We start from the raw sequence: 7974 nt of genomic DNA on the forward strand, positions 1-7974 counted from the left end.
CTAAGCGCCTGAAATTGAAAAAAAGCAACTCTAAGCAGAAAGTGCCTGACGTCATTCATGTTTTTTTCCCATTGTCCATTCAAATGAATGGATAGGCAGGCCTTCGGGTTGTGACTACGGAAGCTACAGTTGATGGGAACGTCCGTAGATTGCAATGATGGAGGAGAAACTTGTGGTAGCTGTTGAGGGTATTATTATTTATTTATTTTTAGTTTCTGATAATATAAGTTTACTTAACAGCAAACCAAAGATTTGCTATATAATCATTGATTAGACTCACCAGACAGCTGACTTGGTGGTTGCTTAACAACATTAAAAGAAAACCTGCAGCGCATGGCTCTTTTCTGAATTAAAAAAGTAAAAAAAAAAAAACATATTTTAAAAATAAAAAGGCAGTGTGGTACTCTTTGTGTTTTCAAACCTGAAGAACACATTCTGTGTGATTGCGCCCTTACGGATTCTAAATCAGCTTGGCTCATGAATATTAATTAGACGACCTGAGGTTCATCTTTTGCTGATTTGCTGAAAAGCAAATTTAATGAAGCTCTTAAACATAATTGTTGTGTTTATCTAAACAGCCTAAATACACCATCCAATGCAAGATGGATAAAGTGTTTGGGAAACCTGTTTGAAAACAAATATATTATATATATTTTGCCATACAAAAATGTTATGAACAAATTCTTTGTATACACTGTATTCATTTACTAAAATGTACCATGGTGTTATAATGTGTGTGTGTTCATTTTTTATTACCTTGCTGTTTTTTTACCCAAATACCCAAAAGCACCATGTACATGCTATATGCAACATAGCATATAGCAAAGTACCATGATAACATCACTTGCTACCACTTTTATACCATGAAACCACCAGTACTTATATGTAAGGATTGAAAGACTGATTCTGCATGTATAAATGTTATTTTATTTAGCTGGTATGTTCACATATGGAGGAAAGGAGTTGGTGCAACTGGCTGTAACAGCTGTAAAGGCAACATAAATCTACTGGTTACAGTCTCTGCTGTGCATTTACTCATTCGTCAGAGTGTTCTCAGACAGATCAGTGGTATTATGATTTTACAGGGTGCTTAGGGCTGAAGTGAACCAACACTGTGAAAACATTCTCATGTTCTTTGTTCTTTTGCCTGAGAAGGTTCGTTGCATAACCCCAAAAGACTTTATGCTTTAGATTGGTTCTGTTCAGGCTTTTTGGTAGAAATGGATTTCATTTCCAAGCCCTACCAGTGTCGTATCCAGTTTTAGCCAACATTAGCTTTAAATGAATGTCACTGTTAGTCCTGAACTCATCCAGCGGTAATGGAGGAGCCACCCTGGCACAGCATAAAAGACACTGGTAACTTGACCAGACTTGTGACGCTACCCCATTTATGTTCACTTCTGTCGACATCATGTCTTTAGTCTGCTTCCAGTGTAAAGACTTTATTAGTTTGGGATTGATCTGAACCGCCTAAAAGTGTATTGGGTATCTGAGTCTCATGCGTGTTTGTGTTGTACCGGGTGATCCGAGATGAAAGGCTCTTAAAAGCTATATGCAAGTGAAGCCCCCTTGGTGCGGAGTGGCATAGGGCCTCCTGCGTTCAATCTTAATGGAGCAGAAATTTAACCCCCCTTCTCCAACCCAGTTCCACAAGCTCGACCAGCCCCAAGTTGCCATGGGGCCCCTTGATCAGATAACACCAACACTGTTCTGCTCACTGGCCCAAACTGCATTGAAAGCAACCTTTGGCTCCAGAGCAGCACGCAGGCGTCTGAACATCTGTGTGCTGCACACTGTCTAAGCAGATTTTTAAAGGCGTGATGTTTATCTTAGAGATATTCCACCCTCAGCATCCATCAGATAAGACTGTAATCCGTGTCTCTGACACAAATTGTTTTAACTGCCATGGCTGTGTTCCCATTTCAGTGCAACAGCAAAGAAGTGCAGCATGTCAGCCCCCATTAAAAAAAATTAAAATTAAATTAAAAAACTCCACCTGGCCATCCATTCAGAAGTGTTGCTTTCTGGAATACAATGGTGACAATTTTTTTCACAACATGTTTCCTTGTGCGAACTACCTTATATGCTCTTACCACAATGTGCGGTAACACTTTAGAATAAGGTTCCATTAGTTAATGTTAGTTAATGTATTAATTAACATGAACAAACAATGAATAATACATTTATTACTGTATTTATTCATCTTCGTTAATGTTAGTTAATGAAAATACAGTTATTCATTGTTAGTTCATGGTAATTCACAGTGCATTAACTAATGTTAACAAGCACAACTTTTGATTTAAATAATTCATTAGTAAATGTTGAAATTAACATGAACTAAGACTTATAAATGCTGTAGAAGGATTGTTCTTGCTTAGTTCATGTTAACGAAAGTAGTTAACTAACATTAACTAATGGAACCTTATTCTAAAGTGTTACTCAATGTGCATTTTCTGCTAGGTGCCTGCCATTCATTATGGATGTCAGTGACTTTGCCGGCAAAGAAACAAAGATAAATAAATTAATTAATAAACAAATAAATAAAAATATGGTTGTTGTCATGTTATATTTTATGACTATACGCAAAGCACGCATACAGAGGATGTGATCTTTGCAATGCCCAGATGTACAAAACAGACCTTCCATCTTTGTAATACACTACAGATGTTAGTCCCGTCCAAGTCCATACGTGGACTCACAGACGTCGAATAATAAGAGCTGTAACTCAAACGTTGTTTAGAAAATAAGTCCCATCCGAATAGGGATTAACGGTGGAACACATCCTCTATCTTATCAGCATGGCTCATGAATATTAATCACTGTACACCAACAAAATAATGCTAAATATTAAATAATACATTTCCATACATGGTAACTAGTGCTTATATTTTGCAATTTAATGCAATGTATGCAGGTACCATGTATGGGTATAGTAAAAAATATAGAAATAAAGACAAACTGCACTACATTTTCACATTTGTGAATTGAAACATATTCAAAAAGTTTTATTTCACTTTTACGCATTTCGTATATGAAAAATGATTATTAAAATTATATTAAAATTATTAAAATGTTTTTTTTTTACTATTTTTGTACAATTGATGTCTTGTTAAAACATAGCAACATGGTGGGTTCATATAGTATGTATATATACACACACGCACGCACGCTCGCACACACACACACCCACACACACAGTACATGTTTATTTTAAGACATGCCAACGCAACATATTCCCTCTCATTACCACAAGTTGGACTTCCCAGGAACCTCATTTTCTAGGATTAGGAAAACATTGTGTTCAGCTTTATTCCAGAAACACATCTATGTCACAGATTGTTAAATTTGCTGAGCTTTGTTCATACACTGGATGTCATCATTACAGCCTCAACTTTCCCTCCCAATTTCCTCACCAGATCAAATGCATCAGTAGTTGTTTTATGTGGGACATGCTTCTGTATTAACATGCTTGGATATTGCGGTGCACCAAAAGAGTGCAGTTAAATAACCAACATTTATTACCCATTAACATGGTACCCGAAAGCAGGGAACTTCCATATGCTTCAGTCTTCTCACATATCATGTTTGGCTACAAAATGTGTTTACATAGTCTAGCTCAAAGTCATCAGTGTGATATGGGTCAATGCAAAACACAGAGGAAGTAGACATGCTGAAAAAACAGCAAACAAGTCAACTTTGATACGGTCTCGCTTCGACTCCAGTATTTTTGGCATGTTGAATTTTTGATTTTCAGTTAGGGCTACACAAATATAAATAATTCCTTCTTTTAAGTACTTAAACATTAATCCGAGATTTAAAAAAAAGGAGGAACAATAAGAAATTCAACCATGGCTATAGATATATTTGGTGCAGTAAAGTGATCAAGGGTTGCTGTGGTTCTATTTAAACCAGGTACACTTCAGAACCTAAGATGGTTTCTGTTTGGCAGCAGCTGCTTTGAAGACAGGCAGAACTGGAGGAAAATGTCTCATCATAAATTCAGTGGCTTGCAACAGCGCTGTTTTCTGGCATCCGCGCCTTTGCTTGCTCAAAGCTGCTCTGACTTTTCTGACATTGACCTGTTCTTTTTTATTAATAAACTCTGTGATCAGATGGCAGATTTACAGAAGTGAGAAAGTTAATCTATCTGTTTTGTTGGATTTGAAAGTTCAGGGAGTATTTATGAAATAAGTGTCGTCTGAAATGTTTAGGTTCAGTAATTTCACTTTAAGTACAATGTATAGGTATTTTCTATGCCGTTAAAGTGAAATAACTGAACATAAATATAAGAGCCTGATAAAAATGCTAATTTTAGATTAACATTTCAGATGGCACTTCGGCTTTTGCATCTGAAGTCTTTATATATCAAATGGGTTTGGAACAATATGCAGAAAAGTAAATAATGAAGAGCTGTGCTATAAGAGCTGTGCTAGAAGAAGTGAAGTCACCTTTATTTATATGGCGATTTAAACAAAATACATTGAGTCAAAGCAACTGAACAACATTCATTAGGAAAACAGTGTGTCAATAATGCAAAATGATAGTTAAAGGCAGTTCATCATTGAATTCAGTGATGTCATCTCTGTTCAGTTTAAATAGTGACTGTGCATTTATTTGCAATCAAGTCAACGATATAGTTGTAGATGAAGTGACCCCAACTAAGCAAGCCAGAGGCGACAGCGGCAAGGAACCGAAACTCCATCGGTGACAGAATGGAGAAAAAAAACCTTGGGAGAAACCAGGCTCAGTTGGGGGGTCAGTTCTCCTCTGACCAGACGAAACCAGCAGTTCAATTCCAGCTGCAGCAAAGTCAGTTTGTGCAGAAGAATCATCTGTTTCCTGTGGTCTTGTCCTGGTGGTCCTCTGAGACAAGGTCTTTACAGGGGATCTGTATCTGGGGCTAGTTGTCCTGGTCTCCACTGTCTTTCAGGGATGTAAAGGTCCTTTCTAGGTGCTGATCCACCATCTGGTCTGGATACGTACTGGATCCGGGTGACTGCAGTGACCCTCTGATCTGGATACAGACTGGATCTGGTGGCCACGGTGACCTCGGAATAAGAGAGAAACAGACAAATATTAGCATAGATGTCATTCTTCTAATGATGTAGCAAGTACATCGGGTGTTATGGGAAGTGTTTCCGGTTCCTGTTTAACTAATTAATGCAGCCTAAAAATCATTTAACAGATTTGGATTAGCATATTAGTATGTTATGTGTAAACCAGGTTAAAGAAATGGGTCTTTAATCTAGATTTATACTGCAAGAGTGTGTCTGCCTCCCGAACAATGTTAGGTAGGTTATTCCAGAGTTTAGGCACCTTAGAGTTTAAGTGGTTTATAACATGTGAATGTGAAACATGTATCAAATTTCAACCATGTTGTAAAGAGTTTTTACATACAGTAGTTTGATTTTCAGCCTGTTGAACCGTTTTGCTGTTGAGCATATTGTAAAGGGTTTTTACATACAGTAGTTTGATTTTCAGCCTGTTGAACAAAGAGGGATCATGCCTAAGATCTTAGTTTAGTCTTCTAAAGGTTTGAGATGTTTGTATTGTGATCAGGTCGTCCTCGTGCTGTGTGGCCTGTATGTGCTGGAGCCCTTGTGTGGGCCTCTTCTGCAATGAAGTCCTGCTAATCTCTATTGATATCTTGGTGGGTGTGTTCAAAGAGAGCTGTCAATATCAATAGAATTTGGCTCCACCCCAAACCCACCCACACCCACACACACGAGGACCTCTCCTTGTAGCATGAGGCTACTCTGCTCTGATTGGTCTGATGACCCAGCCAGTTGTGATTGGTCTACTGCAAACAGTGAAAGTCAGAAACAATACGCTCATCACCAGTACTGCATTACGGCTTATTAATAACTGGAGAGAGTGCACAATGTATAGACCAAGAAGATGGCATCTGTTTTACACTTATTCCAGCGAACCAGACCTACAGCTTGGTAGTAAAGACCCAAACAATGGTGGTATATGCAATAGCCGAAAAGACTGGGAGCACTGATAAATCCTTGCAGTTTCATAACCAAAGTATTGCTCAATGCTTTTTCATGACTCTAAGTAATAAAAATGACAGACATTCTATATTAATCAACACATTTCCAAACAAAAGAGGGCCAAAGCTGATTAGCAGAACCGTTTAACGAATCCTGAGTTGAACTCACAGAGATTGGAGGTTCGCAGGTTTTTCAAAAACATTTAAAACATTTATCCCAAACATTTGACCTTTATTTTTTTTTTCCAAAACAATTTAAATCCCCAGGTTCTTGACAGATTTAGATAACTTCTGCAGACTACTTTCCTATAAAGTATAGTTAAGTAAACCCATGCACACACAGCTTTTCACATAAACACTATCAGACACACAATTGTGACATACAAGACCAACCAATTCAATCTTAAGCACAAACACACACTCATATGTATGTGGTTCATACACCCTACAGCTAGATTATCCACTCGGCCTGTCCCTCAGGAACAAATAAACTAGCAGATGGCTTAACCCTCAGCCCATAAAAGAGTCTTGTTAGCTGTACACTGTTCGCTCTCTGTAGAGATTAGTCCTAAACCTTGTTTTCTTTTTGGGAACCAGGATGATTTCATGTTGAGTTTGCAGAACTGGCTGCAGTCCATGTGCACAACATATTTGATAAAAGAACGGTCAAAGCTCTGAATTACTGAGAGCTTTTTGAATTTGGACCAATGCCCAAATCAGACTCTTACATGTTGAAATGTATCAGATTGCTGTCTTATTGAGTTTTGTATTAAGTTTGGTTTTGAACTTGGGTTAGGGTTAGGGTTAGGGTTTCAAATATTTAATGTCATTTGAAAGATGTACAGTAGTCACTCAATACATTTTGTGCCAAAGCAATGATAAACGATCTGCAGTTTAGCCCACATTGAGAAATTCTTCCTTGCAATTGTACAAATCTCTAAACAGCACATAACCTGTCCAATATGCCTCATCTCACCTTATTTAATGTGGTTTGTTGAAGTTGCTTTGATCAATGTTAAGATTTTTATTGGGCAGATGATAAAAGTTGGACTCTTTTGACTTGGGGCAGTAAGTAACTGTATAGCAATACAGCAAATGCCACACAGGAACATCCTGACAACCACCCACAAAACCCTAGAAAAGCTATGAAAGGTTCTATAAGCTCCACCAAGACGGAGAGGGTCTCCAGTACTGTGAGGTCATAGCTGAGGTGGGGCCCATAGAGAGGGAGAGGATCATTAAAGGAGTTTCTGTTTTTCACTCTGCTCGTCGAGTCTGCCAAGAGCGTGTCTCAAGAATGGAATTCTGGTTTTGTCCACACTGTAACATCTGAGAGAGGCAACACCATCTGAGCAGCAAACCGTTCTAGTGCTGCTGTTATCTTGTGATCTTTTTGGCACTACAGTTATAGCAGCTTTATAATTTAGATTTTTCTTCCGGTCATGCAATTTTCTTGAATTTTACATGATGACTGAAATCATTTAAAGACATCTGTGGAGGGAGTTCTGTTGTATTCAATAAATAAATAATGACTTTAAATAAATAATCAAGCAGGGAAATACAATCAGAGTGTGTAGTTTTATAAATGTCTTTACTATTGCTTCTCATCAGTTTAATGCATCCTTGTTGAAAAGTATTTTAAACGGAATTGTATAATATATCATATAAAGTGAAACGTAATGTGTATATTTAACATAAAGTTATATATTGTATACACTTTATATATAAATATTTACACAGCCCTTTATTGATTTGTAGTTTGTCTGCATTAATTGAAAACAGTAAATGGAGAATTTTGAGACTTGCCATCAGTCGGGCTGTGTGTGATACTGTATCAGTGAGACAGCAGTGTGCACTCATCCCTGGAGCCGAGGTGTCCCCTTTCAAGCAGGCACAGTCAGCCTGTTTAAGAGCTGGAACAATGGCAAAGCCTGAACCTCTCCTCACAATGCATCAGATAAGAACAAGCTCTGAAAACA

This window comes from Carassius auratus, chromosome 3, assembly GCF_003368295.1.
Source record: "Carassius auratus strain Wakin chromosome 3, ASM336829v1, whole genome shotgun sequence".
NCBI classification, from domain to species: Eukaryota; Metazoa; Chordata; class Actinopteri; order Cypriniformes; family Cyprinidae; genus Carassius; species Carassius auratus.